Below are 21,349 nucleotides of genomic sequence, written 5' to 3' on the forward strand. Positions count from 1 at the left end.
GTGGTCTATTTCCCAGCAAGCAGTGTGGTCTGTTTCCCAGCAAGCAGGCAATGTATGAGAAATTGTGCTCTACTCTGACCCTGATCTATGCCCAAGCTGGACCTTTTTAGACCAGCTACAGGACTACAACTTTTTCGGTCAGACTGGAGCGATTCGCTGGCAGATCAAAAGGTTGCTTTTTGAGAGATCTCTCCCTGCAAAATGGACCTTTCCTGTGCAATTCGGCTTGCTTATTTCCAGCCGTCGGATTGCACCCTGGGTTTCCACAGTCAAGCATACATTTGGACTCAGTAGATTAGTCCAACACTCTATCCACTATGCCATAATGTCTCTTGGGTATGCTTGCCCATTGAATTTGCTGTGTTGGTTATATTTTTCCATTTTTAGAAAGATCAGTTAAAATGGTACAAGCAAGTAAAAAGATAGGTTCCCCACTTATTATGATGCTGGTAGGAGCTGCTTTACTTTTAATCCATTTCCTAATAATCTCTTGGCCTCGTCTCTGTTCTGTTTCGATTTCTCTAGCCACCGCTTGGAAAAACGAAGGTGTAACACGGCCACGTGCGTGACACAACGTTTAGCAGACTTCTTGGTCCGTTCAAGCAACACCTTTGGTGCTATCTATACACCTACTAATGTAGGATCAAACACTTACGGCAAGAGAGACAGAGAGCCTTCCAATCATCAACAGCTTTAGTGCTACAAGACCACAATGGCAGCAATGTTCACTAGGAATTCCTTTTCCTCCAGAGGTTTTTGTGTACATTTCTTCCTAAAATCCTTCATACAAGTTCCTTTTGTTTTACCGAGGCTTCAGAAAATCACTCAAAGATTTGTCGGCTGTCAGGGAAGTTTTGCTTACTGGCCACACGTGCATCCTTAACAGTGCCTTGTTTTCTTTCTGTGTGTTTCATGTACATTATGTTCATGGATCTGTTGTACAGCTGATGACACGCTGAGGAATTCTAACAGGGTGTGTCCCGTACGATCAACCTGCTTGTGAAATTCCTCTGCTCAAAACAAAATAAACCTTACACCTCCCACGCCGCAAGAATTTGAAAGCTAAATGTGTGACAGGTCTTTGGGTTTTTTTTTAAAATTAAAATTGTTAAAAAGAAAAAAAAAGAGTGAAATGACATCTTTGTATGAAACCGTTTTCTGTTTGTGAAACCAGTATTAAGTCACCTTTGTCCAAGAGTAAACTCCAGGGACGAATTTATTACGAAACTAATGAAGCTTGAACTTCAGAGCCCCAAATCCTAGAGGGGTCCCAGATGTGACTTCTGTCCACATTTTAGAAAAAAAAATTCTGGTGATCTGTTGTGGAACAACATGACTGAAGAAGGTAACACTGGTTACTAAAACTAGTTGTTGGTTGCGAAGGGGCCCACATAAAGTGTTCATGCTTCGGGGTCCCAAAATGTAGGTCCACCACATCAATCAGAACATTGCTGGGAAAATACTCTGTGTTCAGCAGAAAACAAGCAGTCTTGATCCTTTACCATAGTGCTAACTGCATGATCAGTCCCATGCTGGTTGGAAATCCTGTGATCAGTCTTGGGCACCCAGCAATGGGAATAAACCACTTACACAACTACTGTTCCATATATATATTTTTACCTAATGGGATTCTTTTCAATATTGAAGCCTGAATTCATATGTACAGTGGTGCCTCACTTAACGAGCGGACCGTTTAACGACGAATCCGCATAGCGACGTGTTTTTTAGGTGGCAAAACATTGCGTTGCGATGATCGGTGAGCGTTTCGCTTACTGATCTTCGCATTGCGATGTTAGGGAAACAGCTGATCAGCGGTTCCAAAATGGCCACCGGATCAAGAAAATGCAGCATTTTCGCATCCTGCCCTCGCTTACCGAGGCGGCGAAAATGGAGGCCGGATGGGGAATCTTCGCTTACCGGTGAGTTTTTCCCCCATAAGAATGCATTAAACGGAGTTTAATGAGTTCCTATGAGGTTCCCCCCCCCCGCATAGTGACGTTTCCAGAAAGCGACATTTTTCCTGGAATGGATTAACGTCGCTATGCGGGGCACCACTGTAATTAGAAGACCACAACTCTCATGCACTTGGGGTTGCCAGGTTTAGAAGATGCAATTCCCAGGGATTTCAGGCCCAACCCTCACACTAGAGTGTCTCTTCTTGTTATGTCATGGGGTAGGTCCTTGTGATGTCCACAAAACTAGAAAATAGGGTGAGGAGAGAAGCAACACATATGCACAAACACTTTCATGCTGAGCCCATGACCTTTAGCACCTGCTGGGAATGACTAGAAAAGACTGTACAGGCTTAAACCCCCCTCACATGCAAAAACCAAATGGCCCAAATCCTCTTGTGTAGCTACGCAATTGGAATAACTTTTGGCAGTATATTGCCCCAAGTTAAGAAATCACTGTAGACGTTATCACTTACATTCTGAGTCATACTAGGCTATATGTAACTGATAATATCTATAGTAATTTCTTAACTTGGGGTAATGTTCCTCTAAATATTCATTCATTCATTCAATTTATACCCTGCCCACTAGAATGAAGTCTACTCTAGGCGGCTAACAATAATAGATAAAAGTAAAAACTATATAATAAAATAAAGACAACAGTAATAATATAATTCAAGATGGCAAAAGTATTATGCTGCTTGTGCTACACCAATATAACTAAGCAAGAGGATTTGGGCCACTTGTTCTCCTCTGTTTGTCCTGAGATTTGTCTTCCTACCTGGAGACCCAGGGAAGCACAGAAATTCACTGAGGCTTCAGTCAGCAAGTTGAGACCTGGAAATTTCAGTATTGCCTCTTCAAATTTTCTGCTTGCTCCAAAGGGGCAAAGAATACAACACATGGATTCCCCCTCCCCCTTGTGGGAAGCAGACTTTCTAAGGGGTGAATGACAGAGGATTTAGGATTTAAAACTCCTACATCCCCTTAGTTCCCCTATTAAAATAGGCCCTAACGTGTCTGAGTTACCAAAAGCCCAGAAGATCGATGAGATGTTACAATACAGTTTTACTCTGAGAGAATTTTCTCCCCAATGGTTTCTGTGAGAGTTAGCTCCGAATCACTGGTTGGGGTGGTGTTTGATTGCTCATGTTTTCACATTTATAGTCTTCCTATACACAAAGAACAATGCATGCTCATCAATATCATTATTGGTGGTATATGCAACATAAGTTCTCAAGAAAAAACAGCAATGGTGATTTCAAAAGAAAAAGGATTTAAGGAGGTTTACTCTTTGGCCATCTCACAAGAAGAGAAGACTCCCTGGAAAAGACCCTGATGTTCGGGAAATGTGAGGGCAGGAGGAGAAGGGGACGACAGAGGACAAGATGGTTGGACAGTGCTACTGAAGCTACCAACATGAATTTGACCCTACTCCGGGAGGCAGTGGAAGACAGGAGGGCCTGGCGTGTTCTAGTCCATGGGGTCAAGAAGAGTCAGACACGAGTTAACAACTAAAGAACAGTGTTCACATGATGGCTAGGTAGGTAGATTCTGAAGGAATCTAGACTACAAAAAAAAATCACATCCAGGCAGGAGATGGTGTGACCTGATCCAGGGTGACATGAGGTAACATCAACTTCAAGGAGACAGGTAAAATTCTGAAAATTCACAAAGGGTACTGGATGAGATCATAAGAAAAACTGGCTGGATCAGATAAAATCCTTACCTAAGCCAGTGTGGAGTTTCCCACCATGGCTTACTTGATGATTATGGGAAGCACACATGCAGGACATTAGGGTGACAGGACCCTCCCAGTGTTGCGCAGTAAATGATAGCCAGTAGAACAGTGTTTACAGGAGGTAATATATATGGCCATCCTAATTAGTAGGTATCAACAGGCTTATTCCCAACCAATCTCTCTAATCCAGATCTGGCAAGAAAGTTCTGGCTTTGGAAATATCTTCATTGGTTTACTTCAAAATTAGAAGGAACGTAGGTTTTATCTTTCCCACACGCTACACCAGAACACAGACAGGATTCTAGCTCCTGTTCTCTGAAGGGGCTGGCCACAAACACTGGCAAAACGTTAGGAAGAAAAACCTCCAGAACACGGCCAAACAGCACGAAAAACCTACAACAACCATCAGATACCAGCCATGAAAGCCTTTGAGAATACAAAGCAGGCTTTTTCAGACTTCTTCATCAGATGATGATGGGGTTAAGGCATGTGGGTCACAAAGACAGACTATCAGTAAAACAAAAAGAGGCTTTAGAGGCTTTATGAAACAGAAGTGCCAAAGTTATCAATTTATAGGTACTCCCCTGGGCTCTGCATAATGATGTATGCTTGTACGTAGTCTTGATGGAGAGGGGGGAAAACATGAAGGAAACTTTCAGTCTCTACATCAGCAAAACACAAAAAACAAGTGTCACATAAGGTTTAAAAATTCAATTACAGCCACATTGATCATCATAACTAATGGCTGGAGGGAACAGGTCACAATGTTTTGGCCCATTTCCAATGTGTGTGTGACAGCACTTCAGGATATTGGCAGCCACTTCAGGATACTAATTAATCACTTTCTCTGCTTCATGGAGAGGCTGAGGAAGTCTATTTCTTTATTAACTGTTTATTAGAACAGCAATATTTGCCACATCAATTTTTTTTAAAAAAAAGACAAATGGAAAGCTTCCTCCCAGAAGCTTCCACTTGCTTAAAAAAAAAGGTCTGGTCCAGAACCTGCCCAGTTCAGCTGGCTCCTTCCTGGGGGGAGGGCACATTTGGGCAGAAATGCACATTTAGTGCTAGTTTGAATAGTGCTTTGGACATTGGCTAAACACAGTGCACATCTCTAATAGAAACTGCAGAATAAATGGAGACAACTATAAATTTAAAAACGTGAGAATGGCATAAATAAAGAAGAGACTCTGTATATAAAGAGCTTATTGAAACACAGTGAAAGACCCCCCACGGAGCCCACATTATAATATTGAATTGTGACATTTTCATAAACCGTAAAATTTATGTGTTGTTTCACTGAACACTACATGTGACTGCACTTTTTAAAAGAATTGAACGAAAATAATAGATAAAGTAAGTGTCATGTTCAGGAAGGAAGGTGGGGTGTTTAAATGAGAAATGAATTTCATTTTCGAGGAAAAGCTATTTGCAGGATGAACAAAAGGAATCAAAATATTTCTCCCTTCTTTTTTAAAGTTGTTGTTCTGAGCTGATATTTAGCAACCTTACCAGCACTTTCAAGGTTAGTAAGATATTTCAGGAGTGGTTTTCTCCTTTGCCATTCCCATCCTTCAGTGCATTTCTATAGCTGAGTGGGGATTCAAACCCACTCTCCTGATTACTTGTCTTCTTCTGAGTACTGGGCATCTTTTTCCTTTTGTAGTCATTCTTCAGTCTCGGAGACTATGGTAACGTGCTCTGAATAGTGGTCTTGGAACAAAGTCTAGTGTGGCTGAGAAGGCAAATTCGAGAGTGACAATCCCTTCCAAATACAATCTGTCCCCTGTCCAGCTCCCTGATTTTGCTGGTTTCACGACTGCCTCTTTGCCTCGGTCTGCTGGACAAGGGCCTCTTCAAATTGGGAGAGGCCATGATGCACTGCCTGCCTCCAGGCTGAGCGCTCAGATGTCAGGGTTTCGTATCTGTTGAGGTCCATTCCTAAGGCCTTCAGATCCCACTTGCAGATCTACTTGTATCGCAGCTGTGATCTCCCTCTGGGGCGATTTCCCTGCACTAATTCTCCATACAGGAGATCTTTTGGAATCCGACCGTCAGCCATTGGCATGTCATGACCGAGCCAACGCAGACGTCACTGTTTCAGTAATGTATACATGTTAAAAATTCCAGCTCGTTCTAGGACTACTGTATTTGTAACTTTGTCCTGCCAGGTGATACCAAAAATGCATCAGAGACAATGCATATGGAACATGCTCAACTTCCTCTCCTGCCGTGCACAAAGGGTCCAGAACACACTATAGTACAGGAGTGTGCTCAGGACACAGGCTCTATAGATCTGGATCTTGGTATATGCTGTCAGCTTCTTATTAAGCCATACTCTCTTTATGAATCTAGAGAACATGGTAGCTGCTTTGCCAGTGCATTTACTGTATCCAGCTTGACATCTAGAGAGAGACATCAGACATCAGAGCTGGTTGAGCCAAGGTACACAAAGTCATGAACAACTTCCATGACTTGTGTTTTCTTTAGGCTGATTGTTAATCCAAAGTCTTGGCAGGCCTTGCTAAAGTGGTTCATGAGTTGTTGGAGGTCTTCAGCACAATGTGCAACAACAGCTGCATCATCAGCAAAGAGGAAGTCCCGCATGCATTTCAGTTGGACTTTGGTCTTCGCTCTCAATCTAGAGAGATTAAAGGTTTTCCTTTTACAGGGCAGGAATCTGGAGCAGGTCCTCCTCTCTCTCTCTCTCTCTTCCAGATTATGAAAAAATATTTCCACAACTACACCAATGGATGCTCAGAGTCATGAATTCAGATACTAGTTTGGAAGCAGAGTCAAAACAGAGATGAAGATGGGATGGGGAATTTCCAGCCTTTAGGCCTAATCTGGTCTGTTGTGGTCACTCATCTGAGCCATAGAGGAATTTGAGGAAGTCCTGCTGATCTCCCAAGCCACATGCTTCAGGCTATGAGATGATGGGCACTGTAGCCCAAAACAGCTGGTGGCCACTGGTGGGGATGACCAGTGTAAGCTCTGACTCTTTTCCAAACCTAGTGTTTAAGTCCACAAGACACCCTTCTCTTGCAGTGATGCAGCTAGTTTTGAGTTTGGGTGTGAGACATCCACTCTAGGTTGCTGCAGGTTTATGAGCATTATACAAAGCTGACATAGCTCAGTGGATTGGAGCACTTTGTTGAGGGCCAAGAGTTCAAATCCCCACTGTGCCTCTCAGAACTGCTTGAGATCATCTGGAGTGTGTATAGCTGATGAGATTAAGCACATGCCCTGTCAGCTGAGATGCCTTGTAGATCTCACCAACCGAGTATCAATTCACACTGCCCAAATCATGAGAATATGCTCTGGGATTAATAAACTTCAGGGAGCATTCCCTCAAAACCTAAGTTAGACCTTCAGTAGAGACTGCTAGAAGGCTGGCTCAAGATGGCTTGCTGCCTGAATCAAAGAAAGTTAAACCTTCATTCCACACTGAGCTGGTAGTTGAACCTTCATTCAACACTGATGATAGGGCAGTATCTTTCATCACATGAGGGCAGAAGCTAGTTTATGGGGTACAAGACAAACTATATAGCACATACAACTGTCCTTCAACAGCAAGAATGTACCACCTCCAGCAGTTGTTTCACTGTTCCTAATGGTAGGGCCGGCAATAGGAATTTTACATTGCATTTTATACTGACTATATTTTTTACAGTGGGAACTGCCTCCCCCTCCTGCTTTCCTCTCTTGCCAACTTTGGGGAAAGAATTTTAAAAGCACCCTTCTAACCCCCCAAACTCAACTTGTGTTTCATGCACGAGTCAAACCAGCATGATCTTCTTCTTGAAGTCATTTTGCACTGTATTAATCAGAAAAGCCAACAAAGGCAAAGTTGAAGTTCAGGATAAGATAAATCATTTAAAATGCTAATCGCCTTGCACATTTGTTCTCCTTTTGTAATGCTAAAGGTTCTCTAACAATAGAAAAATACTGATATTATTCCAGTCATGTCTGGAGGTTTATGTCAGTATGAATGCTGAACTATTTTCCACAATAAATTCTTGTTTGAATTCTCAAATTACAGTGAAAGAGTTCAATGTCCCACTTTGGGTAATATTTTAATAGATATTGGGGAGTGGGAGATACTGCCTGAAGGACTATGAGATGCGTCTTGTGGGAATCAAACATTGTACATGCACAGTTAGAACATGAGGGATACTTGGCTCAGTCATATTTTGAGTGATAGAAGGACCTTGGAATTGTGGTAGATCACAAGCTGCAAAAAACGCAAATACTATTTTAGGATGCATTAACAGGAGTACAGTCTCCAAATCCTGTGAGGTACTAGTCCTTCTCTATTTGGCACTGGTTGGACATTATTTATAGTACAGTGGTGCCTCGCTTAACGGGCGCCCCGTTAAACGACAAAATCGCATACCGATGAACTTTTTGTGATCGCTCTTGCGATCACATTGCGATGTTTTAAATGGGGGGAAATCGCTTTGCGATGATCGGTACCCTGTTTCGCTTACCAATTATCGCAAAGCGATGATTTTCCCCCAGCTGATTGGCGGTTCCAAAATGGCCGCCGGGTAAAAAAAGGGCTGCCCGCTGTGTTTAGGGACGGATTCCTTGCTTACCGGGCAGCAAAAATGGCCACCGTATGGAGGATCATCGCTTAAAGGTCAGTTTTAAGCCCATAGGAATGCATTGAAGGGGTTTCAATGCATTCCTATGGGCTTTTTAAAATCGCATCGTGACAAAATCGCTTTGCAGCGATTTTTGCTGCACCGATTAACATCGCTATGCGAGGCACCACTGTACTGTGTCCAGTTCTGGACACCACACTTTAAGAAGGATATCAACAAACTGAAGCAAATTCAGGTGAGGGCAACAAGGATGATCAGGGAATGGAAAACCAAGCCCTATGAGGAAAGACTGAAAGAACTGGGCAAGTTTAGCTTTGAGAAAAGAAGACTGAGGGAAGATATGATCGTGCTTTTCAAATACTTGAAATGTAGCAATACAGAGGGGCAGATCTGTTCTAATTGGCTCAAGCTGCATGAAGCCAGATTTTGCTTGAATATCAGGAAAAACGTCCTAACTACTAGAGCAGTATGGAAATAGAACTAATTATCTCAGGAAAGCTGGAAGCATTTGAGAGAAAATTGGGCAATAATCTCTCAGATCTGATTTGATCCTGCCTTGGGCAGGCGGTTGGACTTGATGGATTTATAGACCCCTTCTACAGTAATTCAGCTATTCCATAACTCTATAATAATTTCTAAAGAGGCAGGACATAATATTTATGTTTAAGATTTAACTAGACATTTCAAGAAAGATGAGCTATCTCTGCTCCATGGCTGGTTTTCACTCCACTCTTTTGTAACATCTGAAAATTAAACTACATCCCATATCAAATATGCAAAAATCTTTAACCCTCTCCCTCTCTCTCTAAATTTACAAATAGTTGTGCTAGTTCCTGATTCGGACTGAAACCACTTTAGATTTTTGTTGGCAGTTTTAAATCTTTCCCCTATAGCTGCTTTTTCCCTCAGAAAATTCCTGCCTCACTAATGTATGGGCAAATATGGGACAGGGCTTGTCATTTGGCATAAACAGGTTTTCTCTCTTTTTAATGACAGTGCTGGAGGAGAATTGCGGGGGGGAAAATGCTCTAGGGTAGAGATTCCCAACCTGGGGTCTCCTTGGACTAAAACTCTGACAAGCCTTCAACACTGTGTTGGCCAGAATTTCTGGGAGTTCTAGACCAATAACATCTGGTGACCCAAGGTTGGAAACCACTGCTCATGGGGAAGATTTCAACCAGAGGAAGGATGCATGGTTTGGAGACTTCCTTCAGCACTCTGCTCTACACCAGTTTGAACCCCATCCTAACTGCTTCTGCAGCTTTCATGTTTTGCCTCTGTGGTTATCCTTTTACTAAAGGTAAAGGTTCCCCTTGACATTTTAGTCCAGTCGTGTCCAACTCTAGGGGGTGGTGCTCATCCCATTTTCAAGCCGTAGAGTCAGCGCTTGTCCGAAAACAGTTTCCATTGCCACATGGCCAGCGTGACTAGGGAACGCCATTTTACCTTCCCACTGAGGTGGTACTTATCTACTCGCATTTACATGCTTTCGAACTGCTAGGTTGGCGAGCAGCTGGGACAAAGTGATGGGAGCTCACTCCGTCACGTGGATTCAATCTTACGACTGCTGGTCTTCTGACCCTGCAGCACAGGCTTCTGCGGTTTAGCCCACTGCGCCACCACGCCAAAAATGCAGTGAGATGCTTAGGAAACTGGATCTGGGTTGTGGGGCTCACTTTTGCAAAAGAAGCAGGAGAGATTAAGGCTCCCCCTTGAAGAAACATAACCTATGTTGTGTCTCCATCTGATCCCTGCCATCGTGTACTTCATTGCCCAACATTCAGCCAGGAGAAAGCAAATGCTGATTACAATGGGCCATTGAGATATGTTCGTCTTGCTTCCCTTAAACACCAGCAAGGAGATTCCAGTAAGACTTAAAGAGAGAGCAGGAGGAGAATGTCATAAATGTGTCACTTCCCTTGCATTAGATTTATTTCCATGGCACCTTCTTCCCTTAAGGGGCAGTGAGATTGGATAGCGCTAACCAATGTCATGGTTGTAAATTATGAACGCAAGAAATGCTTTTTGTCAAACCAAAGAACTTTTAAAAGGCAGAATGACTTGTCCCTGTTTTTAGCCTAACTGCCGTCAACTGCACGTACTCTTTTACATCATTGTTAGCTAAAGTTAGATGTTAGACTTGTTTGCTGTTGGAGGAAAAAAATAGTAGAGCTTTAATTTTCCTCTCCTGTCTCATTTCTTTTAATTTCTCACTGCTACAAGCAGGGTAAAAATGGTTCAGCCTTCACTCCTGTGAGGGAGAACATAGTTTGCCATTTCTCTCTTCGAAGAGAAGAGAGATAAAGAGAAGGGGAGGCTGTTGTATACAAAAGCTGCAGAGTTTTCTTGTGCTTTTGCACACTTTTTTGTGCCTTTTTGTGAAGCAAGACTACAAAAGTAGACTTCTCTTCCTGAGGACTGAGACCGAAAGTAGGAATCAAGTGGTGATGTCTTGATTTTTAAAAGCTTCTTTCCCATGGCTCTCAAAGGCTTCCCTGGGCTGAAAGGGAGTCTGAGGGAGCTTCAGAATGCAAAATGAGGGGGATCAGAAGCTTTTAATTTCTTTGACGTGAACATTACCAGCAGCAGCCAATGACATCATCAACTCTCTCTGCCTAACTTTACTCAAAACAGGATTTTAACCCTTCAGTTTCAATATTCTTGTTGTTTACCATAAAGAAAGCAGACCGCCGAAGAATTGATGCCTTTGAATTGTGGTGCTGGAGGAGGCTCTTGAGAATCCCCTGGACTGCAAGGAGAACAAACCTATCAGTTCTAAAGGAAATCAACCCTGACGGCTCACTGGAAGGACAGATCCTGAAGCTGAGGCTCCAGTACTTTGGCCATCTCATGAGAAGAAAAGAGTCCTTGGAAAAAACCTTGATGTTAGGAAGGTGTGATGGCAAGAGGAGAAGGGGACGACCGAGGATGAGATGGCTGGACAGTGTCTGCGAAGCAACCAACATGAACCTGACACAACTCCGGGAGGCAGTAGAAGACAGGAGGGCCTGGCGTGCTCTGGTCCATGGGGTCACGAAGAGTCGGACACGGCTAAACGACTAAACAACAACAACAACCAAATTATATAATAATAAGTGCATGTCACCAATTCAATTCTGACTTATGGCTACCCTTTCCTGATAGAGAATACACAGAAGTGGTTTGCCATTCCCTTCTTCTAGGGATACCCTGGGACTGTGCAGCTTGCCCAGGGCCACACAGGCTGGCTCTTCTCTCTGGGAGCAAAGTGGGGACTGATTGATTGATTGATTGATTGATTGATTTGATTTGATTTGATTGATTGATTTGATTTGATTTGATTTGATTTGATTTGATTTGATTTGATTTGTATCCTGCCCATTTGGTCTATACGACCACTCTATCTTAAAAAGATAAGTTATCTTTTTATCGTTACAACAACCCTGTTTATTTTATTTATTTTTTTCAGCAGCAAACAAGTCTAACTTCTAACTTTAGGCTAAACAAGAGTGACTAGCCCATAGTAATCCACTGTAGGGATCTCTAAACCCATTCCTCCACACTTCCAATAATATACTTTGGCTTCATTATTACTCAGTTGATGAGCTCATACCTCATCTACAATAGCTTCTTCTAGAAGTTGGGACATTCTTGGTGAATGAGAAAAACAGACTCCCCAAATATGCTGTTACTTTCACAGGTCTACTTTGGCAACATACACAAGATAAAAAATAGCTGTTGTTAGCCATAAGTGGAATTTGTCATCGGTACAAATTTTTCTGGATCAGAAGCAAGTTTAAAGGCATAGCTTTCATTCTGTTTCATGCAATTAGTCACTACTGATGATTGTACAGTTGCTCACTTCAAAAATCCAGGAACTTTGATGCTATGAATTAAACTATTTTGTTCGCATATGTTGACTTACACATCCTCTCATTGCTCAGTGTAACTCATTGCTCATTAATAAGACTTTTTCCAGACTCTTGAATTGGAAGGTTTAATGGAGCTCAACATCTTTTAGATGAGTTGAGAATTCACACATTCACACAGTACACTCTGGACCTGTATTCCATTGGTTGGAGGTGGTGACTCCTTAATGGACCAACCAATGCTTACATGTCAGGGAAGAATAATTGACTATGGTCATTGTGACCGATAATTTGGGGGGGGGGGGAGGAGAGAGTCCCACCTGTTCAGCCACCTCTGATGTCATCAGTGTATTATATTTCTTCTAAGAACCACAACCATTATCAAGCAGCATGACCTTTGGGCTTTAGTATTCAATGGCATGTTTTACAGAGAACATCCTGAACCAGATAGCAAAAGGAAAGGATTGACTGACATCTCTTCCTTTCTACAAGTAAGACAAAGTGATCTGGCAAAGTCTGGGTGATGCCTGAATACATGGATTTGATGCCAATACCAAACTGAGGAGGCAATCACATTGATTTTTTAAAAAATTCAGGAAACACCCCAGAAATTATAATGGGCTCATATACATTTTTTCTTTTGAGCACATGACACAAAAGGAAATTCAAATCAGCATGGAGTCCTCCCCCATCGGAAGTTTTCCTCCACCACTGGGGCTACTCTATTTTTTTAAATAATGATCCATTTGCATCAGTTCAAGTCTGATCACTTGAGCTGATGCAGAAAAGGTCTTAGCAGCAAACACTTACAGCTTCTCCTCCTTCTATGTGCAAGACTCTTTTTTGCTTTTACAGCTTAAGAATGGAGAGAAGGGCTTTTTAATCTTTTTTTCTATAAAAAAATAACTAGTTGAGGAAATGAGAAAGGAAAGCCTTGTTTACAAGGCATTAGGTTGTTCCTTTGTAATGGCACCACCTGCAGGCCTACAAATAGAACTGCAAACAAACTACTAACAAGGCTCTTCTCTCTGCCTGTGTGGCCGGTCAAGGTGAAGAGACCTAGGAAAATCTAAATCCCTCATTGAAACTTCCCAGCAAGGGAATTCACATTTCCCTTGCTGTGCAGTCAGTCACACCTTGAATGTGGCATCAAATCTCTGAGCAACAGTTTTAAGAATGCTAGACCAGACATTCTATATGATTCTTGCTTTTGGAAAGTAATTCAGCCAAGCAGAAAAAATGCTGGTCTCATCTGTGTTTGCCTTCCCAGAACTTTTCTCTTTTCTTTTTTCCATTTAGCCTCTATTTGCAGATATGCCGTATTCTATTTTGTCATTAAAAAGGCAGCCGACTCAGAACTTAGGGAAGCTGTTTTCATGTTATAAATCCCATGCTGGCTGCAGAATTCTGGAAGCTGTAGTCCAAGAGTAACCTTTCTAAGCTCTGAAGAAGGTAATAGAGTTCATGCCTTAACTGACATCTGCCATGGCTTGAGTTCAACAATATATCCCACAAGTCACTTAGATTGTAAAGATGTACATTAGACAGGATCTTTTTTGTGGTATTTCTGAACATGCTGAACTCCTTCCTAGAGGAATTATGAGGCTGGCTACATGGGCTTTTAGCCTACTGTTTGGTCTGCTGTAGGGAGGGTTTGATTTACTCCTGAAGACAGTGATCAGACAACACCTTTGCTGGAGCAAACCAGCCCACCCTCTGTATGTTCCTGACCACACCTTTCTGGCCTCTGCCAGCTGCTTCTGCTTTTTTTGTGTGTGTATGCACATTGTGGTTCATTTCAGAGCATTAAAAAAAGAGTGTGTGTTAGAGCAGCAATTATACACAGCATCCCTTTAAAAAGAGCATTTGGTATGTATATTACAAGTTAAGTATATATATTAGGTAGGCATACCTAATACACATACTTATTATATACACCTAACTTGCAATGCACATATCTAATGCTGATTTTATTAAACTGATAAGAACAGAACCTAGCTTTGATCTTAGCCAAAAGGCCAAGAAACGATGCTGGCTTTAAAGTGAGGCAGAATATTTAAGCATTTTTTTTTACTTCCTCAGCCCCTCCACAGAGCGGAGGAAGTGTTTAATTTGCCAATATCATGCAGCAGCAGTCTTCTTAAGCCACTTCAATATATTGGCAAATTGAGAGTAGGCTGCTATGGACCAAATAGGATTGCTTAAGGTACATATGCAAGCATTATTCCAAATGGCATACCAGACCATCTAGCAACCCTACTTAGTCCGATCCAGCCTGATCCAATTGCCACGTACCCAAGATTTCGATCAGTATTTTGCCAGCTCCAAGCTGGCAATTTAACTTTGTATACCTGTATTCCTTTGCCTTAAGTGGCACACAAATAAGGCTTTACCAGTGCTTTCCCCAAGGTATAGGCTCCCCTTTAATATTAAATATCTGATGTAGTTAAATAGAGAGAGAGAGAGAACTCTGAAACAAAGCTCAAATGTATTTCTTGTCGATAAACTACAGTGCTGCATGAAAGTATTAAAAAAGTTAGAAAGCAGAGATACAGACATAATTCAACAAGAAAACAGGTTCGTGCAAGTTCAACGTTTCCTTTTTATCACCTAAAAAGCTCTCATGAGGCATGTGTTAAGAGTGGCTCCTTTGCTTCCATCTGTAGAAGTTTATATAACTTTTTAAGAGTATCCAACAGCCCTCGTTCTATGTAACAAATTCTAGATATTATGAACTACCTAACTGATTTCTTAGCTGCAGTTCTTATATCTGATAATCGACAAAGACTACATTTTAATGGTTGTTGCCGGCCACAGAGACTGGCAAAACGTCAGGAAGAACAACCTTCAGAACACGGCCAAAGAGCCTGAACAACCCACAACAACCATTAGATCCTGGCCGTGAAAGCCTTCGCGAATACACTACATTTTAAACCAAGTGTCTTGGAGTTGCACAGTTCAAGGACCAGAACACTGTTTAAACTAATACCTGATTGTCCCCCGGATGACACTTAAAATTTCTAAGCATTTCTGTGGCTTACTAGTCTTCTGCCATAAATCTCGCTGAACTTCACCTTTGTGAGTGGTGCTTTGAGGGTCTGCTTTCCAGTGCCTCTTAAATTTTCAGTAATTAACCTCTTAACAATTTTTAGCTGACTTTTCTTACGGAGAACATATATTAGTCCAAATGAAATATGACATACATTTCCCAGTTTTTTCTCCTCACAGAACCAGGAAATAAGAGTAGTCATGACATGGTGGCTCTTCTGGGTTGACATGTTTGTATCACAAATTTCTGAAGAAATCCTGCTGCAGAGAAGAAGTGAGTTAAATGTAGGGTTTATGACAACGACTTTAGAACTGAAGAGCTGGAAGGGACCTTATGAACCGTCAAGTCCAGCCCCTGTAAAGGAGACACAGTGGGGAATCAAACTCCTACACATCTGGCTCCACAGTCTAAACCAGTGGTTCTTAACCTTTGTTACTCGGATGTTTTTGAACTGCAACTCCCAGAAACCCCAGCCAGCACAGCTGGTGGTGAAGGCTTCTGGGAGTTGCAGTCCAAAACTCCTGAGTAACCCAAGGTTAAGAACCAGTGGTCCAAACTATTGAGCTATTGAACAGTTCATACACATTCTCTAAAACTCGGCCCACAGGTGCTGAGACTGTGCCCATCTTACCTGATGGACTGGGAATAAGTCAACAGACTTATCTAGTTCCATTCCAACACACTGGGTGGAATCCTATTGACATTTGTGTAAGGTGTGTGTAACTTGCCACAGCTAACGGATGAGGGGCCAGGGTGCATCTGGGTTGTGCAGTTGGGTATGTGGCCTAGCACATGACTGAAACATGCTGGACACCTCATGAACTAGCTGCAATGAGCTACAACAGGTTACACACACTTTACACACCCAGCAATAGGATTCTGGCTGTTTTCTCTGAAAACAAGCAATATTTAATATTTCTATTGTTGATAGTCTGGGGTCTTTAAGCAAGCTAAGTTTAAAGAAATAAACTGAAACTAGATTTTTTTTTTTACTCTGTAAAGGTTAAAGGTATCCAATATGTCCTAGAAATGAAGAGGAAAGTTCAGATTCCCATAAGGTCATATTTCCAGATCAAAAATAAAGAAGTACGGAATTAAGGTTGCTGTCATTCTGCCGGAAGACATTTTTAATGTGAAACACTGGAGATGTGAAACACGGAAGATCCGTATTGCTTGAATTTTTACAACTTCCCTCCCTCCCCGAAGAATAATGCCAAGCTGACCTTTTTCTCATAAATCATATGAATCTACAGAAAATCACTTCTGATGGCTCCATGCTCTCATCAAACAGACCTTCAAAAATCCCTCCAAAGCTTAGGATCAAGTCATCATAACGCAGTCGCTGATGACCAGGAGCAAAGGGGATGCATACAAGTGAATCATTCAAAGAGGCGAAAGGCAAATCAGAAAATCTGAATTCATCATCTCTAGACATACCATCAGTTATCCAACCCCAGGCCACAGTGCTAACTCAGTCCAGTTTGAACTAGATGAAAGCTTATTTAGCCTGTACGTTCTGCTATTGTTTACTTGGAGTTTTGTCCACTTTTAATTGTTGTTGTTACATGCTGTCAAGTTACCCCCAATTTATGGCAGCCCTATGGATGAGTCATCTCCAAGATGTCCTGTCCTCAACAGCCCTGCTCGTCTCTTTCAAACTCAAGCTTGTGGCTTCCTTTAGGGAATCGATCCATTTTTAATTCCTATTGGCTTGTTTACCACGCTCGTATAGTGTCTTTCTCAAAAAGCACTCAGAGTAGTTTGAAGTTTATAATAATGGCTAATCGTCTAGAGCAGTGGTCCCCAACCTTGGGCCTCCAGATGTTCTTGGACTTCAACTCCCAGAAATCCTGGCCAGCAGAGGTGGTGGTGAAGACGTCTGGGAGTTGTAGTCCAAGAACATCTGGAGGCCCAAGGTTGGGGACCACTGGTCTAGAGACACAATACAAAGGCTTTGATCTATATTTCAGTTGGCTGAGGTTGTCCAACTACCCAACCACTGGTGAGTTCTGGGATGGCAGAAGAACCCAACTAGCCCAGCTAGGCAAAAAAGCAGATTCAGAAGCAAAGATACCCAGGAGGTGGCAAGCTGAATCCCACCTGAACTCGAAAGCAATATCAAAATGGCAAGGCAGGATCAAGCCAGCCCAGATGTTTCAGAGGCAATTTTGACTTCCTCCCGCAACAAAATAGCTTTATTGGAGTACTCTGAATTTGAATACACAAAACAAAATGACTATGGAACATAGGATCAGTGTTTACTTGAGGTCTATCAATGAATACACAGTGTCGAGGAAAACTATGGGGTGCATCTCGGTCTTTCCCACAGGCAAATGGGGAACTTTTGTTGATATTCTTTCTTAGGTAGTTTGTTCTTCATTTTCAAAGAAGACCATTTCTAACAAGCTGCAGGGAAGGGTCCACTCTTTTGGCTCCTTAGCAACCGCAGATCACATACCATGAAAAAGAAGAGAAGGCCCCTGTTCTTTTCATTCTTGTGTGGAAGAGCAATTCGGAATGTAAATTTTTCCCCCGTGTTATTTTGTCCCAAGTAGAGGGTTATTATCGTTGTTGTTCCACTAGCAGTAAAGATGCTTCACTGCAGTGCCTGTTATTAAGGCATTGTGTTGCAGTTGCTCACTCCTGAAAAAAAATCTGAGAACTATTCTCTGTTTCAGTCTAGCTCCTGATTTCACCTTGAAAATACTGTATTGGATAAGAAACAATATTTTGTAGCCACTTAGGCTTCACAATTAGGCATCCTTCAGTCTCGAGAGACTATGGTAACGTGCTCTGTATGGAGGACTTGGAACAGCATCTAGTGTGGCTGAGAAGGCCAATTCGAGAGTGACCATCCCTTCCACACTGAAGACAAATACAATCTGTCCCCTGTCCAGCTCCCTGGTTTTGCTGCTTTTGGGACTGCCTCTTTGCCTCGGCCTGCTGGACAAGGGTCTCTTCAAATTGGGAGAGGCTGTGATGCACCGCCTGCCTCCAGGCTGAACACTCAGATGTCAGGATTTCCCATCTGTTGAGGTCCATTCCTAAGGCCTTCAGATCCCGCTTGCAGATATCCTTGTATCGCAGCTGTGGTCTCCTTCTGGGACGATTTCCCTGCACTAATTCTCCATACAGGAGATCTTTTGGAATCCGACCATCAGCCATTCTCACGACAAGCCCAAGCCAACGTAGATGTTGCTGTTTCAGCAATGTATACATGCTAAAAAGCATGGCTTCACAAGAGAATGGCATAAAACTTGGAGCAATTCCTGTCAAAATGTCCTTGAAATATAATTCCTTAGGGCCACTTTGTGAATAATGTTTATATTTTATATTGTCTTATTTTATGCTGTAAGCCGCCCCAAGTAGACATGGTCTAGAGGGGCGGGGTATAAATAAATAAATAAATAAATAGATAGATAGATAGATAGATAGATAGATAGATAGATAGATAGATAGATAGATAGATAGATAGATAGATAGACAGACAGACAGACAGACAGACAGACAGACAGACAGACAGACAGACAGACAGACAGACAGATAGATAGATAGATAGATAGATAGATAGATAGATAGATAGATAGATAGATAGATAGATAGATAGATAGATAGATAGATAGATAGATTAAATAATTAAATAAGGAGGTGCAACAAGAAAAGGGTCACATAAGAAGCAAGAATAAATTTACTTTACAAGCCATCTCTAGATTGGGACTTTGAGGGACTACACTTTCAGAATCCTTGATCAGCCACATAGACAAGGAATTTTAGTCCAAAGAGTAACTGCTCCAAACTTTGTACTAGAGATAGATGTTGCTGAAATATTTTGGGGGGAAAGCCATTGCTGTCATTGCTGATGTCAAGCCAAAATACCTACTTATATTTCATCCTCATTCTAATGCAGTTCCAAAATTGCATTCAATCTTCAGATTTGCAAACCCAGATTCAGCCGTCATCAAAAGTTCATAGGGTTTCCCACTCAGTGACGTTCAAGTTTACACCGTTAAATCCAAACTGGTCTGACTTCAGGCCTAGAAGAGGCTATATTTGTCTAAATTTAATGTAACTGTGCAACCCACTGTCATAAAGGTTAGTGTACAGAAGTGAAATGTATTCATTTATCCAAGTGAGGGAAATTCCTCATTTTCTTTTGAATGTCCTTACCTTGATGAGAAAAACCTCAGAGGCATATTTCATATCTTACGACGTACACCTATCCAATTTCTTGTGTTATTTTGGTCAGATCATTTTATGCTGCTGGCAACAGGCTGAAAAGTGAGAAAGAGTAATGTTATTTTTACGGCCAAACTGTCTAGCAGTGTCTTGGACTGGGGAAATTACATTTAGCTCCAAAAAAGCAAAGCTGCTTTTTTCAAATAATAGGCAACAAAACAGAAACCATGATGACAAACAGGTTACAAAGTCCTAGACCATTTCTTGATGCAGCCGCACAATGGAAGTGTGCGAAAAAGAGCATGGGAGGTGTTTGATATATTCATAAAGATAAATATAAACATTGAGTAGCTACAATGGTGGCTGAGGGAGCAAGTCTGTGTTGTTGTTATGTGCTGTCAAGTAACTTCTGATTTATGGTGACCCTAAAAGAGTTTTTGAGTTATGTGAGATGTTCAAGGACCAGTTTACCATTGCCAGCATCTCTAGTGGCTTTCCAAGGCTGAGTGGGGATTTGAACTCAGAACACTGGTTCTCACAGGTTCATAGGCAGACCCAGTTCAATCGCAAACATTTCTCCTCAAATTAAAGTTTGCCAACCACATACCGTGTTTCCCCAAAAAGAAGACAGGGTTTTATATTAATTTTTGCTCCAAAAATGCACTAGGCCTTATTTTCAGGGGTTGTTTTATTTTAGTCATGTCATCTTCTTCTGGTTGCTGCACAAGGTTGGAGGGCAGGGTTTCACTTAACTGGGGCTTATTTTTGGGACAGGGCTTATATGACGAGCATCCTGAAAAATCATACTAGGGCTTATTTTCAGGTTAGGTTTTATTTTCGGGGAAACAGAGTACTAAACGTCCCGGATCTTCAAACTACAAACCAGTTTTCCCAATACTTTTTAAGCCGCAGGTTGAGTACTTTTTCGTAGCACCTCTGAAACAGAACAGCCAAATTGTTTATTAATACAGTATCTGTATCCTTGTTATCCCAAGAAAACGGTTACCACCTTCTTTTGTCACAGAAGCTGTTCATCCCTCAGGGTTGTCCCTGAGGGAATGGAGATGATAGCATTGCCTAGCAAGTCGGCCCAGATTATGATTGGAATTAATTGGGTGTAACTCAGTTTGCATGAAGATGATGTGTATCTTTGCATGGGGAGGAGTAATGACACAGATAAAGAGCTCCTTAGATTTTTCAAGACTGCCCTTTAGCTGATGTTGATCTTCTTTTCCAAGCATGATGATATTCTTAGGGTTGCTGATGTCACTTCCTTCTCACATTATCTTCTTGATATTTTCTGAAAACGAATAGAGCAGACATTTTGTCCTCATTTTGGAGAGGTACAGGAAGAAAACATGGTTCCTTTCACTTCTACCTCTGTTAGCTAGAATGGCATTTCCTATTGCCAAGTATTTCTCTACTAAATAGTAGCTTTCTTCTTTTCTTAGAAGAAGAAGCATGGATACAATTTCTTTCCAAAGTGTGACATGTGCTGTGCTAAGAGTGGTGCCTCGCATAACGTTTTTAATTGGTTCCAAAAAAAAAACCTTATGCGAAAAAAACTTTATGCGAAACACCATTTCCCATAGGAATGCATTGGAAACTGGTTAATCCGTTCCAATAGGCACGGATTGGCGTCCTTAAGCGAAAAAACCCATAGGAAACATTGTTAAACGATACAATGTTTCCTCCATTGGAATGTATTGAAGCCGACTCAATACATTTCAATGGCTTTGCGAAGTCAATTTTTGCAAATTTAAGTGTGTCATAAAAGGGTCAAAAATGGTTTTGAATGCTTGGATTAGCTTCTGCACCCTCTAAAACGGATGCAAAAGTTAATTTGGCTTTGATCTGACTTTTCGTTAATTTATGGTGAATTTTTTCCCCCCCAACTTTTGACAGCTGTCAAAATCTGACAGCTCCATTGTTTCCTATGGGGGAGAAAAAAATTCACAAAAAATTAACGAAAAGTC

The 21,349-nt window shown here is 41.7% G+C and overlaps 1 pseudogene; it reads right to left on the reverse strand.

Annotated features, from left to right (window-relative positions):
* Positions 1-14,045: 14,045 nt before the first annotated feature.
* Positions 14,046-14,178, reverse strand: LOC140707903 (U2 spliceosomal RNA; annotated as a pseudogene).
* Between the last annotated feature and the right edge of the window lie 7,171 nt (positions 14,179-21,349).

This window comes from Pogona vitticeps, chromosome 5, assembly GCF_051106095.1.
Source record: "Pogona vitticeps strain Pit_001003342236 chromosome 5, PviZW2.1, whole genome shotgun sequence".
In the NCBI taxonomy this organism is placed as follows: Eukaryota; Metazoa; Chordata; class Lepidosauria; order Squamata; family Agamidae; genus Pogona; species Pogona vitticeps.